Source organism: Oryctolagus cuniculus, chromosome 17 (assembly GCF_964237555.1).
Source record: "Oryctolagus cuniculus chromosome 17, mOryCun1.1, whole genome shotgun sequence".
Lineage (NCBI taxonomy): Eukaryota > Metazoa > Chordata > Mammalia > Lagomorpha > Leporidae > Oryctolagus > Oryctolagus cuniculus.
Genome location: NC_091448.1, coordinates 64,568,974 through 64,588,212, shown reverse-complemented (window position 1 = coordinate 64,588,212; position 19,239 = coordinate 64,568,974). Strand labels below are relative to the sequence as shown.

General features: G+C 43.1%; 2 long non-coding RNA genes across 2 annotated transcripts in view; one reads left to right on the top strand and one right to left on the bottom strand.

Annotated features, from left to right (window-relative positions):
- The window catches only part of LOC138846303 (uncharacterized), a 143,740-nt gene that overhangs the window by 24,623 nt on the left and 99,878 nt on the right, over window positions 1-19,239 (bottom strand). The window lies entirely within an intron of this gene.
- Window positions 1-19,239, top strand: part of LOC138846305 (uncharacterized) — a 561,128-nt gene that overhangs the window by 457,170 nt on the left and 84,719 nt on the right. The window contains exon 2 of the long non-coding RNA XR_011383774.1: window positions 2,053-2,136. This is a non-coding gene — a long non-coding RNA (uncharacterized lncRNA). The remainder of the gene's footprint in view (window positions 1-2,052; window positions 2,137-19,239) is intronic.

The window sequence follows — 19,239 nt, the reverse complement described above, 5'->3', positions numbered from 1 at the left end:
AATAGTATTTTAAAAGTGGAGAAAGGCATTCTCAGGGGAGAGTTGGAAAACCACAATGGAGATTCTGTTGAAGGAGGAGAGGTGTTGTAGATCTGTGTGGAAGGTGCAGAGGCACATCAAACAGCACAGACACAAAAAATGATCCCAGAAGCCATGAGCTGGAGAAAGTATCAGCTTTGCAGAATAATGTGAATTCAGACTGAAGTGGCCTGTGACACTGGTGATATAGCCACAATGAGAGCTTAGAGGACGGCACTGTCTTTGAGTCCAGACTAGAGCCCTGAAGGGAACAGGGCGCCTGCTCACTGAGACAAAAAAGAAAAGGGGCCTCTCTCTCACCATACCCCCCCAACAATGGCATTTGGCCACTGATGAGAGAGTTTGGGCACCATTTTGATGTAAGTATGTGGTAGTTGCTGTAGGTTTTGCGTGTGCACCGAGGACGGTTACCATCTTGTCAGCAGAGGCAACTGCAGTGTCTCAGGTGCAACTGGTGGGGAACATTGCCATCTTGTCAGTAGAGACAAACACAACAGCTTCTGTGCATGAACCCAGAAATGGGTGGGGAGGAGCCATTCTGACATTAATACTGGCTGCAGACACTTGTATGTGACCAGCATGATTGCGAAATGAGTATAGCTGCAGACAGCAGGTATTGTGCACACATATGATTCAGGGATTTTACTAGGGGGAAAACCCACGTTCTCCACAGACTTTGATTCTGGCTGAGGGGATTAAAAAGGCACTGGACAACCACATACAACTGTGAGGTGCCCCCAACCTCTCAACATAACAGGCTCTGGGCCTCAGGGGCTCAAACTGCCTAGGTGGCAGCGGGCTCTGGGAACATCTCAGCCTCCCTGTGGACATGACAAGCTAGGGGGTGGAGTGCTTCCTTGGCACTCTATGACTGTGGGAGTCCTGACTGCTGAGACTGTGAGAATTCTGACTGCATGAGAAGGCTCAGGGTGTAGCTGGGTCTCTGAGCAATCACATTGTGCAGATCCACATGCTCAGAGTTCCCTGACTGCCTGGGGTATGCCACTGCAGCAGGATCCATGTTCACAGTGAAGACTACACAGATCTCTTGTGCAGTTAATGCAAAAGTGTAGATGAGTGCTGCATTCACTGAGGGTTAACACTCAGGCATTGCTCACCTTGTAAGGGAAAAGCTGAAGATTATGTCAACAGTGACCATACCTCCCTTATGTTAACAAGAGATCAAACACACCCAACCTGTGTATCACCCAGGATACTCATCCCACCGTGCAGCATTGACCAGAGCTCTCTGGCCACACCCAGCACAAGCTTCTCATTAACATTGCAAGAGCAGATACTCCACTGAGCCACAGAGGCATTGTTCAGAGAAAAGCAATCAGAGGAAAAAAAAACAAATATGTCCACAAATGCCTAAAAATAAATGCAAAAATTCAAGAAACAAGATTAAGAAAGACAACATGACACCCTCTAAGGAGCCCATAAACACTTCAATATTAGATTATGAAGATGAAGAGACTGATAGAATTTCTCAAATGCAATTCACAAGATTAATAGGATTACTCATAAATGATAGGGAGGAAATCCATGATTTAAGAAACCCATACAAGAAGAATGAAAATTTTCTCATGAAATGAGGATTTTAAAGAGAAATCAAAATAAATTATTAGAAATAAAGAACTAATTGTGAAATAAGAAAATTGGGAAACAGAATTGATAAGGCAAAAGAAAGAATGTCTAACCTAGAAGACAAATCTTAGGAAATTTTTCAATCAGACCAAAAACAAAAAAGGAAGATATTAGAAAAATTAAAAACAGTATTGAAGATTTATGGGATCCTATCTGGAGTCACTGTGATTAATTCCATGTCTTTAGTAAGATTTATCTCCTTTGAGTCAACCTGATAAATTACAGCTGTGTATATTATTCAGATTAATTATATCTGTTTTGGGGATCTCTAAATATTGGTGGGTTTCAACAGCTTTTGGAATGTATCTGTTACTGACTACATTATTGAAATGCAATATATTATAACTCAGATTTCTTTTTATATAGTCATTTTGGATTAGAGAACTCCTACAATAAGTTCTCTTGTGAATATGAAGAGGTGGATGCTATGTTTCATAATGCTGATGAGAGGTAAATATTTAAATAGAACTTCTGATACATGAAGGCATAGCAGCATCAATAGGAAAATGACAATTTGCATTATTTTCCCAGGCATCTTGAAACTCAACATTTGAATTATTTTGCATAACCTTAAAAATATGGTGAGGGATCTTTTTTATCATTACTGCTTTATTTCTGAAACCAATGCTTCCTCCATCCCTGCTAAGTGCTTATCTTGCAAAAATCATCCATACTTGCTCCTATTAACTGAAATATTTCATGAAAATCAGTATCTTAGGTTTACTGCCTTGCATATAGTTCCTTACCCATCTTCTACTGTCCCTAAAATATGACCGTGAGAAGCCTTGCTCTTTGTAGCATCAGCTGTTCTCCCATGTTGCTCTGTATTTCTTTGCATCTTATCATCAGAATAAAACATTTATTTTTCTTGATAATGGAACATGTCACTGTACTCTCTCACAGAGAAACACATTCCAAAGCAATGACCCCACCTCTTGGATGCTAGTTTTGTTTCTAAATCAAAGATGCCACCTAGGGCGATTACTGACGCCATAAACAAGAGTGTCAATTTGTTAAGTCCACAACAGGAGTCACTGTGCACTTACTCCTCATGTAGGATCTCTGTCCTTAATGTGTTGTCCAATGTGAATTAATGCTATAACTAGTACTCAAACAGTATTTTACACTTTGTGTTTCTGTGTGGGTGCAAGCTGTTGAAATCTTTACTTAATATATATTAAATTGATCTTCTGTATATAAAGATAATTGAAAATGAATCTTGATGTGAATGGAATGGGAGAGGGAGCGGGAGATGGGAGGGTTGCAGGCGGGAAGGAAGTTACGGGGGGGAGGAGCCACTGTAATCCATAAGCTGTACTTTGGAAATTTATATTTGTTAAATAAAAGTTCAAAAAACAAAATAAAATAAAATAAAATAAAAAGATGCCATTTTATTTTCATTTTTCTTCTATCCTTGAATCTGGTTATAACACTGGGAAAATAAAATATGTTCTGGGATCCATTTCCACCTTTCTCCATAAATTCAGCATCTGGATCCCATCATTCCTCACCATGCTCTTTGTGTCTACGACTGCTCCTAAATTTGTGGGACCGGCAATCTATATTTCCATGAGAAATAATACCAGCTACAAAGAACAGAATGTATCAGTGCTAGAACCAAACAGACCAGAACATTAGTGAAATTTCCTATTGACAGCTTAGAGAAATCATTAACAACAGTGCTGAAGTCTTAATAGTTTGGAATAATTTGGATAGAAAGAACTTAATATTTGTTTAATGCTTTTGTATTTCAGGTAATAAGTAATAGGCTTTAGATAGCAGTGTTAAATGTTTGGGCCTTAGATTAAGACTGCCTAAGCTCTGCCATTTACTACTTGTATGGACTCAAAAAAGCACCCAAATTTCAATCTTCATTTGTTATAAAAGACAACAGTACAATTTACCTTAAAATCATATTATGAGTATGAAATAAGGTAACACCCATGAATCACTACATGTATTGTCTGGGACATAGCAGATGAGGACTAATTACTGTTATTTTTTTCATTATTTGCTCTAAAAACCCAAGAAAATAAAAATAATGCTCAGTAAAGTAATGGGCCTTGCAGAAAGAGCTAGCTACAACTACTAACTCAGAGACCAAGATCGTTAACTTGTCATCTGTTTTCAAAGACTGTTCTCTTCACTATAAACTATCTAACAAAAACATCACCTGTGCAATGACTCTTGCAGAATACGAGAGGTTTTCAAAAGTTCGTGGAAAATGTGCGTTATCAAAATGGCTTCACACATTTTTGTACCAAGGTAAATCTAGCTTCTTATTCCATTCTTCATAAACTCTTTGCAGTTACTTTGTATCTTTTTTCCATAAACCCCATTCTTAAGTGAATGACCTTGAAAATATGTTCCTAATTCTACCAGCTCCATCAGCCAGAATCAGAAGTGCCAACCAATTCCTATTTTATTTCCCTTTCTGCTAACAATCAATTCCTATTTCTCTACATGTGTCCTCCTGAACCTGTGTGTTCCAATGTTCCTTGAATACAGTAATGATTATATTAAGCACCAGGCATAACCTTATTAAAGGAAAAAGAACCTATACAGGTGAGGTCTATCTGAACTGTACAGGTCGTGCCTTTAATCACCTGTATTATGAGAAACCCACAGTCAGGTTCTCAACCTAATTGCTTACCACTCGCGTCTTTTGCGTGTGTATTCCTGCTTTTCTGTATTGTGCTTCTTCTTTTCTCAAATGCAAAGAAAACAGATTCTCCACCATGGACCATTACAGTCATTTCAGAGATAAAATACCCACATGGAATGTTCCACAGCTCATCACTGATCCTATGATAAATGCTGCGTTCCCTTATCACATTTTATTAGTAAATCCCTGCTTATACATCCTATTCTCAACTCAAATCTGCACCAACTTTCTTACCTCAACCCAATTACCACCTTTTGCACATTACTAAAATTGGTGAGCATCTATTATCACTGTACATGGAAAGCCTAGCTTTAAAGCTAGGAAGAACAGTCTTCGAACTCTAAAGTTTGAATTTGTAAACCATATGTTCTTAAATTGTGTAAAAATCAATGACTTGCTGTACTAAGCAGGTGAAAATTATATAATGTAAGATACATAAAGTATCTAGTAAGTGCCTCTCATGGAGTCTATATTATACAATGCCTTCCACTATTGAAGATAATGCACAACTGTTTTGCTTGGCACACACTCCCTTTTTGGGTCTTTAATTTGGTTAGATATTTTAATAGTGATAGTTACAATTTATTTTGCTTAACATTATGTGGAAAATTTAGAATCTCTCATGTTGTTGTTGCCTAGAGTTCTGTTTTCTCCTTTCTGTGGCATGCCCACATCCTAACACTTCCTGAGCTAGTGTTAAACTATGACTCAGTAATCTCAAATTGCAAGGTAACCACTTCCAAACACAATGTATTGCTCACAATACATGATCCTCAGCATACTTTGTGTACATCCCACAGCTAGATACTTGCCATCTAAGGAGAACACATGGGAACACAGCAGGCGTGTTACACACATAAATAGAGCGAGGCTCACCAGAAATCAGTATTTCCAGAACACTCAGTATTTTTGGATACTCATTTGGAGTTCTTAAAAAAAATTCAGAGTTACAGAGAAAGGGCTCAGAGATGTAAAGAGAGAGGTCTTGGGGCTGGTGCTGTGGCTCACTTGGTTGATCCTCTGTCGGTAGCACCAGCATACCATATGGGCGCTGGTTCTAGTCCTGGTTGCTCCTCTTCCAGTCTAGCTCTCTGCTGTGGCCTGGGAAGGCAGTGGAGGATGGCCCAGGTGCTTGGGCCCCTGCACCCGCATGGGAGACCAGGAGGAGGCACCTGGCTCCTATCTTCGGATCAGCGCAGCACGCTGGCTGTGGCAGCCATTTGGGGGTGAACCAACAGAAGGAACACCTTTCTCTCTCTCTCTCTCTCTCTCTCTCTCTCACTGTCTAACTCTGCCTGTCAAATTAAAAAAAACTTGGAAAAAAAACCATAAAGATCTTCCAGCTACTGGTTCACTCCTCAGATAGCTGCAACAGCCACAGCTGGGCCAGTCCAAAGGCAGGAGCCAGGAGCTTCTTCCAGGTCTCCCATGTGTTTAGAAGGGGCCCAAACACTTGGGCCATCTTCTGCTGCTTTTCCCATGCCATTAGTAGGGAGTTGGATTAGAAGTGGAGCAGACAGGATACAAACTAGTGCCCATAGGGGATGTGAACATTGCAGGTGGCAGCTTTCCTGTAGCCCCTCAGATACCCATTTCTATTTTTGTGTAATTAAAAACATTCCTCTCACAAAATCATTCAAAAATATTTACTAAAACTCTTTCCCAGCTTTTCACGTAAAGAACACATTCTGAACATTTCCAGAGGACACTGAATTTTTTAAACCCCTGATCTAAAAGACCATGCTTCCATTGAAACAATAAAGAGCTATTTCATATTCCCTCTAAGTGTCTCTACATATTTTGATGTTCTCTTTTAACAAATGTTCTACATACTTTATATCTGTTACAGGGAGCTGAGTACATTCAAGGAGAACAAAGGCCAATGGCTTCAGTCTGAAATAATAGATGTCCTATAGACAGACATCAGTATTGTGGACTAAGTTGAAATAACCAGCGGCATGAATAAGCAAACGGTAAAAGGACAAACATTTGAATTGTTCTCAGATTTATATACACTGATTCAAAAACCTCCATTGCAAACTATTTAGTTCATCTGTGGATCCTGGTAGGTATAACCACCAATGGGCCACTGGCTCCTTACATCGGATCTTCAGCTACGGCTCAGTCACCTAACCCTTCAGTTCTTAAGAGTGCAAATATTACTCTTTCCTCTAGAATCCCACTCCTGAAGTAGGCAAGTTCTATTTATATGAACTAAATCAATTTTCCAACAAAATCATATTTCTTCTCTGATTTTTACTTAATAAATGAATCAAAATAGATATGCAGATAAAATTTTAAAAAATCTGATCCCACAAATGTATGCTTCCATAAGAATTTACCTATATCTCATGGCGACTATCCTTTCTTCATCTCTTTATTTATATATATGATTTATAGTTAATACTTAGTTCTTGAGAATTTCATCATACTTCATATGATTAAATTGGAATGTCCATAATATTTTAATTATATATGCATATGTAATATTCAAAACATTTATTGCTATACAGATTTTTGTAATTACTTTACAGACATTAACTAGTCTATAAGTGATATGAAAAAAGCAGGTAACATTAATTTGTTCAGCAGTAGAGAACAAGTTAAGTGCAGAAGAGTATAGTCCAGTAAGGCAGTTGCCAAATTAATGACTCAGAAAGCATCACAGGGGTTCAAAGAAGAAATCAGCACTCTACTAGGTTTCAAGGGGGTGGGTGGGACTGAAATCTCAAAGAGATGAGACGTAAGGGAAGAGTAGCTTTAGCAACTTGTGTAAGCACAGGAGAAATTCAGATTGTTTAGTACAGTTTGCTTTGTCCAAGAGTATCCCTATAACATATTTGAGACTGCTATGGTGGAAATATCCATAGAGTACTTTGAACAAAGTGAATTTACTTTCTTACTGACAGGGAACATTTCTAAGCAAACTTTAGAAGTCATTATAGAATGTTTCCCATTATTATGTGTACAATGGGCATGAGGTTGACTGACTATTGGCAGCCAGGATAAGGAAGTGTAAAGAAATGTGGTCTACACATCAGAGTCAGAAGATGACATTAAACGTGAAGATGAACTAGGTGAACTCTGCTGTCTTACTTCGCTCACATTTTGATCTGTTAATACTTTTACAATGTAGGGAAACCATCTCTTTCACATCAGTTTTTAAAAGCCAACTTCAGGTCCTGTCATCATCAAGGTTTTTTTTTTTTTTTTCTCCTTGCATTTAGCATAGAATGGTCCTATGGATATCCTTCCTCTATATTCCTACAGAGTTCATTACAATTACATCGAATGTTAATAATCTATTTTATTGATTTGTAAATATTTGATAAATGTCACTTTCTCATACAATTTTAGGTTTGTGGGTAGGTGTTTGTGCCTACTAAATCAGATACTACAGCATTAAATGTTTAAATATGCAACAGATTCTATCTCTCTGATGAATGCATTGAAGAAGGTCGCCTAAGGTTTATGAGAAGTATTTGCAAAAAGGACTCGGTGTCAATTCTGAGGCAAGATGGCAGAATAGGAAGGGAGCACACTGGTAGTCCGGGGAGAGATAGTTTAATAAAAGTGGAGATACTGCAGGTTCAAGGAAGAATAGGGGAGGAAACAGCAGAAGAAACTCTTCCAGAACGCGTGATTCACAGCGGACCTGCGTGGAGAGCGTGGGAGCCCACAGTTCGGGACACCAGCGGCAGACTCAACACACCAGTGCTGGAACGCGAGGTGAGCCGAACCTCAATAGCCCGAGACACCGGCAGGCAAGCGGAGACAGGAGACTAGAGGGAACGACCCCCGGGGGGGGAGTTCACCAGGCTAACTGGAAGAGAGAGAGAGAGAAAAAAAAAAGGTGACTGGTATGGACACGGGTTTCTCTCTCTCCGCTCACCTCTCAAGGGCGAGCAAGACAAAGAGCAGGCGCCATCTTGGACATACGTCATAAGCAGAGCGACCTCAGGTCTGCACCGGCCCTGAGCCTAGCAGAAAAACCTGACTCTGGGCGGGGCGAATTAACAGGAGATTAGGACCTAGTAAATTTGTGGTGCTACTGAACTGAGACTGTGAAAAAAGAGACGGTGGGGGAGAGAACTCACGGAATTCACGTGAGCACTCTCCAGAGATGCTACAATTCCGTAACTTTGGCAACCCAGTGGGAGACTGAAGGAGAATTTGAGCCCACTCTGAGGGCCGAACAGATTCCCTGTGTGGTCCTTGGGAAAGAGCTTCCGATCTCTGGCTCCTGTGGGTATATCATTTGCCTGCTAACTACCTCCAACTTCGTTCAGATGTGTGGAATTACTTCCCTTTTGAATCAAAAAAAGAAACAGAGAGAGAGAGAGAGATTTACCACACCTAACCTGGGAGTGTCACCTTTGGCAAACCAAACAGAGCTCTCAGGCCACACCCATCTCAAGCCCTAAGGCTCCATCAAAAACAGATAGTCCACTTAATCTAGAGTCATAGTATAAAAAGAAAAAGCACCACAGTGAAGAAACCAAATATCTCCAATATGCCAAATAACAAACGCAAAAACCAAGGTAATAAAAACAAGGAAGTCACCATGACGCCCTCAAATGAAAAAGACACCCCAATTCAAGATTATGAAGATGATGACATAGAAGAAATGCAAGAAGCAGATCTCAAAAAATTGATAAGAACATTAAGAAGTTCTCAAAAACAAATTCTGGAACTACACAAATCCTTAATGGACAAGATAGAAAATCTCTCTCGTGAAAATGAAATATTAAGGAGGAATCAAAATGAAATGAAACAACTAGTACAACAGGAAACTGTGATAGTGACTGAAGTGAAGAATTCAATAGATCAAATGAAAAACACAATAGAGAGCCTTACAAACAGAATGGGTGAAGCAGAAGAGAGAATATCGGACTTTGAAGACAGAGAACAGGAAAGGATACAGTCAGACCAAAGAAAAGAAGAGGAAATTAGAAATCTAAAACATATTGTCGGGAATCTTCAGGATACTATTAAAAAACCCAACATTCGGGTTCTAGGAGTTCCTGAAGGCATGGAGAGGGAGAAAGGATTGGAAGGCCTTTTTAGTGAGATATTAGCAGAAAATTTCCCAGGTTTGGAGAAGGACAGAGAAATCCTAGTACAGGAAGCTCACAGAACCCCTAATAAACACGACCAAAAGAGATCCTCACCACGACACGTTGTAATTAAACTCTCCACAGTGAAACATAAAGAAAAGATCCTAAAATGTGCAAGAGAGAAACGTCAGATTACTCTCAGAGGATCTCCAATCAGACTCACAGCTGACTTCTCATCAGAAACTCTACAAGCTAGGAGGGAATGGCGAGATATAGCCCAGGTACTAAGAGAGAAAAACTGCCATCCCAGAATATTATATCCTGCAAAGCTATCATTTGTGAATGAAGGTGAAATAAAGACCTTTCACAACAAACAGAAATTGAAAGAATTTGTTGCCACTCGTCCAGCCCTGCAAAAGATGCTTAAAGATGTGTAACACACAGAAACACAGAAACACGGTCATCAATATGAAAGAAGGTAAAGGAAGAAAACCAAGGAATGAAACCACACAGCTAAAGATCACAGGGAATTCAAAGCATATATTAGAACTTATCTTTGTCAAATAGCAGGGCAAAGTTAACACTTATCATTAGTCACATTGAACGTTAATGGCCTAAACTGTCCAGTTAAAAGACACCAATTGGCTGATTGGGCTAAGGAACAAAACCCATCTATTTGCTGCTTACAAGAAACACATCTTTCCAACAAAGATCCATACAGACTGAAAGTGAAAGGCTGGAAAAAGATATACCATGCCAACAGAAATGAAAAAAGAGCGGGCGTAGCCATCTTAATATCGGACAACATAAACTTTACCACAAAAACTGTTAAGAGAGACAAAGAGGGGCACTATATAATGATTAAGGGATCAATTCAACAGGAAGATATAACAATTATCAATGTATATGCACCTAACTACAGGGCACCGGTTTATCTAAAAGATTTATTAACGGACTTAAAGGGAGACTTAGACCCCAATACAATAGTACTGGGGGACTTCAATACTCCACTCTCAGAAATAGACAGATCAATAGGACAGAAGATCAACAAGGATACAGTAGATTTAAATGACACTATAGCCCAAATGGATCTAACAGATATATACAGAACTTTCAATCCTACAGCTAAAGATTTTACATTCTTCTCAGCAGTACATGGAACCTTCTCTAGGATTGACCACATACTAGGCCATAAAGCAGGTCTCAGCAAATTCAAAAGAATTAGAATCATACCATGCAGCTTCTCAGACCATAAAGGAATGAAGTTGGAAATTAGCAACTCAGGAATCCCTAGAGCATACGCAAACACATGGAGATTGAACAACATGCTCCTGAATGAACAATGGGTCATAGAAGAAATTAGAAGAGAAATCAAAAATTTTCTGGAAGTAAATGAGGATAACAGCACAACATACCAAAACTTGTGGGACGCAGCAAAAGCAGTGTTAAGAGGAAGTTTATATCAATAGGTGCCTACATCAAGAAATTGGAAAGGCACCAAACAGATGAACTTTCAATTCACCTCAAGGATCTAGAAAACCTACAGCAAACCAGACCCAAATCTAGTAGGAGAAGAGAAATAATTAAAATCAGAGAAGAAATCAACAGGATTGAATCAAGAAAAACATTCCAAAAAATCAGCCAAACGAGGAGCTGGTTTTTTGAAAAAATAAACAAAATTGACACCCCATTGGCCCAACTAACTAATAAAAGAAGAGAAAAGACCCAAATCAATAAAATCAGAGATGAAAAAGGAAATGTAACAACAGACACCACAGAAATAAAAAGAATCATCAGAAATTACTACAAGGACTTGTATGCCAGCAAACAGGGAAACCTATCAGAAATGGATAGATTCCTGGACACATGCAATCTACCAAAATTGAACCATGAAGACATCGAAAACCTAAACAGACCCATAACTGAGACAGAAATTGAAACAGTAATAAAGGCCCTCCCAACAAAGAAAAGCCCAGGACCAGATGGATTCACTGCTGAATTCTACCAGACATTTAAAGAAGAACTAACTCCAATTCTTCTCAAACTATTCAGAACAATCGAAGAAGAGGGAATCCTCCCAAATTCTTTCTATGAAGCCAGCATCACCTTAATTCCTAAGCTGGAAAAAGATGCAGCACTGAAAGAGAATTACAGACCAATATCCCTGATGAACATAGATGCAAAAATCCTCAATAAAATTCTTGCCAATAGAATGCAGCAACACATCAGAAAGATCATCCACCCAGACCAAGTGGTATTTATCCCTGGTATGCAGGGATGGTTTAATGTGCACAAAACAATCAATGTGATACACCACATTAACAGACTGCAGAAGAAAAACCATATGATTACCTCAATAGATGCCGAGAAAGCATTTGATAAAATACAACACCCGTTCATGATGAAAACTCTAAGCAAACTGGGTTTGGAAGGAACATTCCTCAATACAATCAAAGCAATCTATGAAAAACCCACAGCCAACATCCTATTGAATGGGGAAAAGTTGGAAGCATTTCCACTGAGATCTGGTACCAGACAGGGATGCCCATTCTCACCACTGCTATTCAATATAGTTCTGGAGGTTCTAGCCAGAGCTTTTAGGCAAGAAAAAGAAATTAAAGGGATACAAATTGGGAAGGAAGAACTCAAACTATCCCTCTTTGCAGATGACATGATTCTTTATTTAGGGGACCCAAAGAACTCTACTAAGAGACTATTGGAACTCATAGAAGAGTTTGGCAAAGTAGCAGGGTATAAAATCAATGCACAAAAATCAACAGCCTTTGTATACACAAGCAATGCCATGGCTGAGGAAGAACTTCTAAGATCAATCCCATTCACAATAGCTACAAAAACAATCAAATACCTTGGAATAAACATAACCAAGGACGTTAAAGATCTCTACGATGAAAATTACAAAACCTTAAAGAAAGAAATAGAAGAGGATACCAAAAAATGGAAAAATCTTCCATGCTCATGAATTGGAAGAATCAATATCATCAAAATGTCCATTCTCCCAAAAGCAATTTATAGATTCAATGCAATCCCAATCAAGATACCGAAGACCTTTTCTCAGATCTGGAAAAAATGGTGCTGAAATTCATATGGAGGCACAAGAGACCTCGAATAGCTAAGGCAATCTTGTACAACAAAAACAAAGCCGGAGGCATCACAATACCAGACTTCAGGACATACTACAGGGCAGTTGTAATCAAAATAGCATGGTACTGGTACAGAAACAGATGGATAGACCAATGGAACAGAATTGAAACACCAGAAATCAACCCAAGCATCTACAGCCAACTAATATTTGATCAAGGATCTAAAACTAATTCCTGGAGCAAGGACAGTCTATTCAATAAATGGTGCTGGGAAAATTGGATTTCCACATGCAGAATCATGAAGCAAGACTCCTACATTACACCTTACACAAAAATCCACTCAACATGGATTAAAGACCTAAATCTATGACCTGACACCATCAAGTTACTAGAGAACATTGGAGAAACCCTTCAAGATATTGGCACAGGCAAAGAGTTCCTGGAAAAGACCCGGGAGGCACAGGCAGTCAAAGCCAAAATCAACTATTGGGATTGCATCAAATTGAGAAGTTTCTGTACTGCAAAAGAAACAGTCAGGAGAGTGAAGAGACAACCAACATAATGGGAAAAAATATTTGCAAACTATGCAACAGATAAAGGGTTAATAACCAGAATCTACAAAGAGATCAAAAAACTCCACAAAAACAAAACCAACAACCCACTTAAGAGATGGGCCAAGGACCTCAATAGACATTTTTCAAAAGAGGAAATCCAAATGGCCAACAGGCACATGAAAAAATGTTCAAGGTCACTAGCAATCAGGGAAATGCAAATCAAACCCAAATGAGGTTTCACCTCACCCCGGTTAGAATGGCTCACATGCAGAAATCTACCAACAACAGATGCTGGCGAGGATGTGGGGGAAAAGGGACACTAACCCACTGTTGGTAGGAATGCAAACTGGTCAAGCCACTATGGAAGTCAGTCTGAAGATTCCTCAGAAACCTGAAGATAACCCTACCGTTCGACCCAGCCATCCCACTCCTTGGAATTTACCCAAAGGAATTTAAATTGGCAAACAAAAAAGCGGTCTGCAGCCTAATGTTTATTGCAGCTCAATTCACAATAGCTAAAACCTGGAACCAACCTAAATGCCCACCAACGGTAGACTGCATAAAGAAATTATGGGATATGTACTCTTTAGAATACTATACCGCAGTAAGAAACAACAAAATCCAGTCATTTGCAACAAAATGGAGGAATCTAGAACACATCATGCTGAGTGAAATAAGCCAGTCCCAAAGGGACAAATACCATATGTTCTCCCTGATTGGTGACAACTGACTGAACACCAAAAAGGAAACCTCCTGAAGTGAAATGAACACTATGGGAAACAGTGACTTGATCAGCATAGCCCTGACTGTTAATGAACAACTTAATACATTATCCCTCTTAGTAGTCTTTTTGTCTGTTCTACTTAATATGACTGGTTTAATTCTGTAATTAATACACAGTTATTCTTAAGTGTTGAAAATTAACTGAAATGTGATCCCTGTTAAACATAAGAGTGGGAATAAGAGAGGGAAGAGATGTACAATTTGGGACATGCTCAAGCTGACTTGCCCCAAATGGTAGAGTTAGAAACATACCAGGGGATTCCAATTCAATCCCATCAAGGTGGCATGTACCAATGCCATCTCACTATTCCAAGTGATCAATTTCAGTTCACAATTGATCATAATGAAAGGACTAAGAGTCAAAGGGAGCACATAAACAAGTCTAGTGCCTGCTAACACTAACCGATAGAATAAATAAAGGGGAGAGTGATCCAACATGGCAAGTGAGATACTCAGCAGACTCATAGAATGGCAGATGTCCTAAATAGCACTCTGGCCTCAGAATCAGTCCTAAAGTCATTTGGATCTGGCTGAAAAGCCCATGAGAGTATTTCAGGCATGGAAAGCCAAGACACTCTGGCAAAAGATCTCTGTGAGTGAGATCCCAGTGGAAAGAACAGGTCTTCAAAGAAGGAGGTACCTTTCTCTGAAGGGAGGAGAGAACCTCCACTTTGACTATGACCTTGTCTAAACAAGATAAGAGTCGGAGAACTCAGAGGGCTTCCATAGCCTTGGAAACTCATGACTGGAGCATAGGGAGATTACTGATGCCATAGACAGGAGTGTCAATTGGTAAAGTCAACAACAGGAGTCACTGTGCACTTACTCCTCAGGTAGGATCTCTGTCCTTAATGTGCTGTGCATTGAGCTTTAATGCTATAACGAGTACTCAAACAATATATTTCACTTTGTGTTTCTATGGGGGTGCAAACTGTTGAAATCTTTACTTAATGCATACTAAACTGTTCTTCTGTAAAAAAAAAGAAATTATCAATTCCCAACTTGACTCTCACTGGGATTAAACATGACAATAGGTCTGATCTGATTTCATCATCATTTAAAAAAATCATCTATTATTTTTCACTTTATGTTTCTGTGTGGGAGCAAACTGTTGAAATCCTTACTTAAGGTATACTAAGCTGATCTTCTGTATATTAAGATAATTGAAAATGAATCTTGATGTGAATGGAAGGGGAGAGGGAGTGGGAAAGGGGAGGGTTGTGGGTGGGAGGGACGGAATGGGGGGGAAGCCATTGTAATCCATAAGTCGTACTCTGGAAATTTATATTCATTAAATAAAAGTTAAAAAAATAAATAAAAAAAGGACTCGGTGTCGAAATTAGTATATTCACCTTGACTTTTTCTTTAAGAATATTCATTTGTTTATTTGTCAAATTAGAGTTAAATAGAGAGAGGGAGACATGGATAGGATCTTTCACCTGCTAATTCACTCCCCAGGTGGCTGTAATAGCCAGGGCTGGCCCAGGAAGAAGCCAGGAGCTTTTTCTGAGTCTCCCTTGTGGGTACAGGGGCTCAAACATTGGCTTTTCCCCAGGCCATCAGCAAGGAGCTGGATTGTAAATGAAGAAGGCAGAACAAGAACCTGCACCCTTATGGGCTGCTGGCATCACAGACAGCGGCTCCACCTGCTACACCACAATGCCAGTCTCTCACCTTGCTTTTTAGGAGGATGAGCAATTGACATATGATTAAAATGCTTTATGTATAATTAGTATATTTAAAATACATAAGTTTAAAATGTCTGACCCCTTTAGTAAAAAATGCTATATTTAGAAACAATACAAAAACCTTATCAAACTGAAAACTTGTTTAGTAGGAAACTGGTAAATCTAAAGCATATTCTACTCTTATGAGATCTTACAGAGATGACATGTAAAATCACAGACATACTGATAACAAGTCAAAATCTATTCCTTACATGGATGAATCAATGTTAAACAAAACTTTAGACAACCTTTCTCTTCTGAAGTTACTTACAGATACACAGTCTATGAAAGGTAAAGGTATTTTTAAATTATCAACTCAATAAAATGAGTAAAGAGGATTACTACAGTCACTTGAAAAAGAATCTAATTCTCTCCATGTCTCCACAATCCAATTGTATTACTTTATATAAACAATAAAAATGGCCAACTGAGATTCACCAACACATTTGTAGAAACAGCCTGTAGTTATGAAGATTCAATATTTTGATGTGTATTCCAATCATTCTGTAATCTTTGTACATAAAACAAAGGACACACTTCCCCCTGGGAACCCCTGGTAAAGACATATACTAAGTCAACTGGCACAAGCCAGTGATTGATCTAATCTTGGCATTATGTTGTGATTTGGATGGTTAAAAGAGCTATGACAAAAAGATATAAAGGTCCCATTCAGATTTTGGTTAGATTCCTGGCTGTTCCATTTCCAATTCAGCTTCCTGCTAATGGCCTGGGAAAGCAGTGGAAGATGACCCGAGTCATTGGGCTCCTGAACGACATGGGCTAAGTGTCCCCCGCCTCCAGCCCCGCAGCATCTGTTGGCGTCGCGCCTGGGCCGGGCAGCGGGGCCAGCTCACGAGACGGGTCCGGCATCCTGGTCGCCAGGCCTCCGCTGGGCAGCGGGATGCCCTGCCAGGAGGCGCCCCTGGGGCCCAGCTCGTACTCTTGCGAGACTTCCAGCGTCCCTAGCCATCCGGGCCGGCCCTCCCTGTCCCCTCGAGGTGGTGCTACGCTGAGCGCCCGCTTCCACCCTGCCAGCCTCGCGGCCCTGCCCCCCACCCCGCCAGGACCCGCTCACCCGGCCGTCCCGGACGCCTGTCCCTCCCCGTCAGTTCCAGCAGCCCTCAGACTGGGCGTCTCCCCAGAAAATGCCCCGGGTTGCAAGACTCGCTCTTGGCGAGGCGACTCAGCCGAGCTGTAGAGGGGGTCGTGGTGGGGCGGGATGCCGGGGGGTGGCGGGGCGCTGTAGGGGTGGGGTGCCCTGTGCAGCCGGCTCATGTTCCCTGCAAGATAGGCACTGCTGAGGTCTCCCCGTTTTTTTTTTTTTTTTAAGATTTATTTATTTGACAGGCACAGTTACAGACAGAGAGAGAGAGGAGAGAGAGATCCTTCATCTACTGGTTCACTTCCCAAATGGCCACAACAGCCAGCGCTGGGCCAGGCCAAAGCCAGGAGTCTGGACTCCATCCGGGTCTCCCACGTGGGTGGCAGGGGCCCAAGCGTGGGCGTGGGATTCGGCAGCCCTTAGGACACCGCTGGGCACCCACAAAATCTCTCGTGCTGGGGTGCCGGGGTTCGAGTCCCGGGAGCTCCTGGCTCCCGCTTCCTGCTAACAATGCACACCTGGGAAGGGGCGGGTGCCGGCTCAAGTGCTCGCGGCCCCACCGCCCACGCGGGAGACCTGGGCTTTTGAGGTTATCTCGAGAGCACACCAGTGGACCGACCTCTCTCCCCACTGTCCGCCCCGGGTCTCCTCTCCTCTCGTCTCAGGCGCCAGCTTCCAGGCTGGGTCCGCGTAGCAACAGCGTCCCCCGGTTGCTAGGGAACCAAGCGCCGCCCGCTCGGTCGCTAAGGGGAAGTTAAGAGGTAGACATCCTGGGTGAAAGTGGACGCATCACGTGATCGGTTCTTGGGGCGGGGAAATCCTACCACACCAACCAGGCTTAGAGCAAACAACCGTTTACCCAATCAGCACTTTTTGTGGGCGGGGATATTCGTGGATGCACCGCCTCTCCTTGCCCCGGTTTGAGTGATTGACTCGTCCTTCATCCAATAATACTAAGGATTCTCTAGCTTGACGGACATATGGGCGAATCAACACGCAAAGCCTCTCTTTCGGAGGCGGGCCAGAGGAGGAGCCGCTACGCCTGACGGGGACTCCAGAGATCAAGCTCGCTCTCTGGCCAATCGGACGCCGCGGGGTGGGTGGGAGCTTCGCTGAGGTAGAGGCGAAGGCCAATCGGATGAGGGCTCTGTAGGCGTTGCCCAATTGAGACGTACCAAGGGGGCGTGGCCAAGGGCCCGGGGCTCGGCGTTCCTGAGGGTGGGGCGGGGGCGAGTGTCAGTCAGGTCGGGACCGCGGCTGGGGACGGCGGAGACCCGGGCGGGCAGACTGGACGCCCCGTCCGCCGCCGCGCTTTCCGTGCAAGATGGAGTTCCTCCTGGGGAATCCGTTCAGCACGCCGGTGGGACAGTGCCTCGGTAAGGCCCCGTGAGCGGGGAGCGGCGAGCGCCGGGGTGGGCGACGGCGGCGGCTGTCGAGGCTGGTGCGGACCGCGCCGGCCGCTACCGGCTGAGGGTCCCCCGCCTCCAGCCCCGCAGCATCTGTTGGCGTCGCGCCTGGGCCGGGCAGCGGGGCCAGCTCACGAGACGGGTCCGGCATCCTGGTCGCCAGGCCTCCGCTGGGCAGCGGGATGCCCTGCCAGGAGGCGCCCCTGGGGCCCAGCTCGTACTCTTGCGAGACTTCCAGCGTCCCTAGCCATCCGGGCCGGCCCTCCCTGTCCCCTCGAGGTGGTGCTACGCTGAGCGCCCGCTTCCACCCTGCCAGCCTCGCGGCCCTGCCCCCCACCCCGCCAGGACCCGCTCACCCGGCCGTCCCGGACGCCTGTCCCTCCCCGTCAGTTCCAGCAGCCCTCAGACTGGGCGTCTCCCCAGAAAATGCCCCGGGTTGCAAGACTCGCTCTTGGCGAGGCGACTCAGCCGAGCTGTAGAGGGGGTCGTGGTGGGGCGGGATGCCGGGGGGTGGCGGGGCGCTGTAGGGGTGGGGTGCCCTGTGCAGCTGGCTCATGTTCCCTGCAAGATAGGCACTGCTGAGGTCTCCCCGTTTTTTTTTTTTTTTTTAAGATTTATTTATTTGACAGGCACAGTTACAGACAGAGAGAGAGAGGAGAGAGAGATCCTTCATCTACTGGTTCACTTCCCAAATGGCCACAACAGCCAGCGCTGGGCCAGGCCAAAGCCAGGAGTCTGGACTCCATCCGGGTCTCCCACGTGGGTGGCAGGGGCCCAAGCGTGGGCGTGGGATTCGGCAGCCCTTAGGACACCGCTGGGCACCCACAAAATCTCTCGTGCTGGGGTGCCGGGGTTCGAGTCCCGGGAGCTCCTGGCTCCCGCTTCCTGCTAACAATGCACACCTGGGAAGGGGCGGGTGCCGGCTCAAGTGCTCGCGGCCCCACCGCCCACGCGGGAGACCTGGGCTTTTGAGGTTATCTCGAGAGCACACCAGTGGACCGACCTCTCTCCCCACTGTCCGCCCCGGGTCTCCTCTCCTCTCGTCTCAGGCGCCAGCTTCCAGGCTGGGTCCGCGTAGCAACAGCGTCCCCCGGTTGCTAGGGAACCAAGCGCCGCCCGCTCGGTCGCTAAGGGGAAGTTAAGAGGTAGACATCCTGG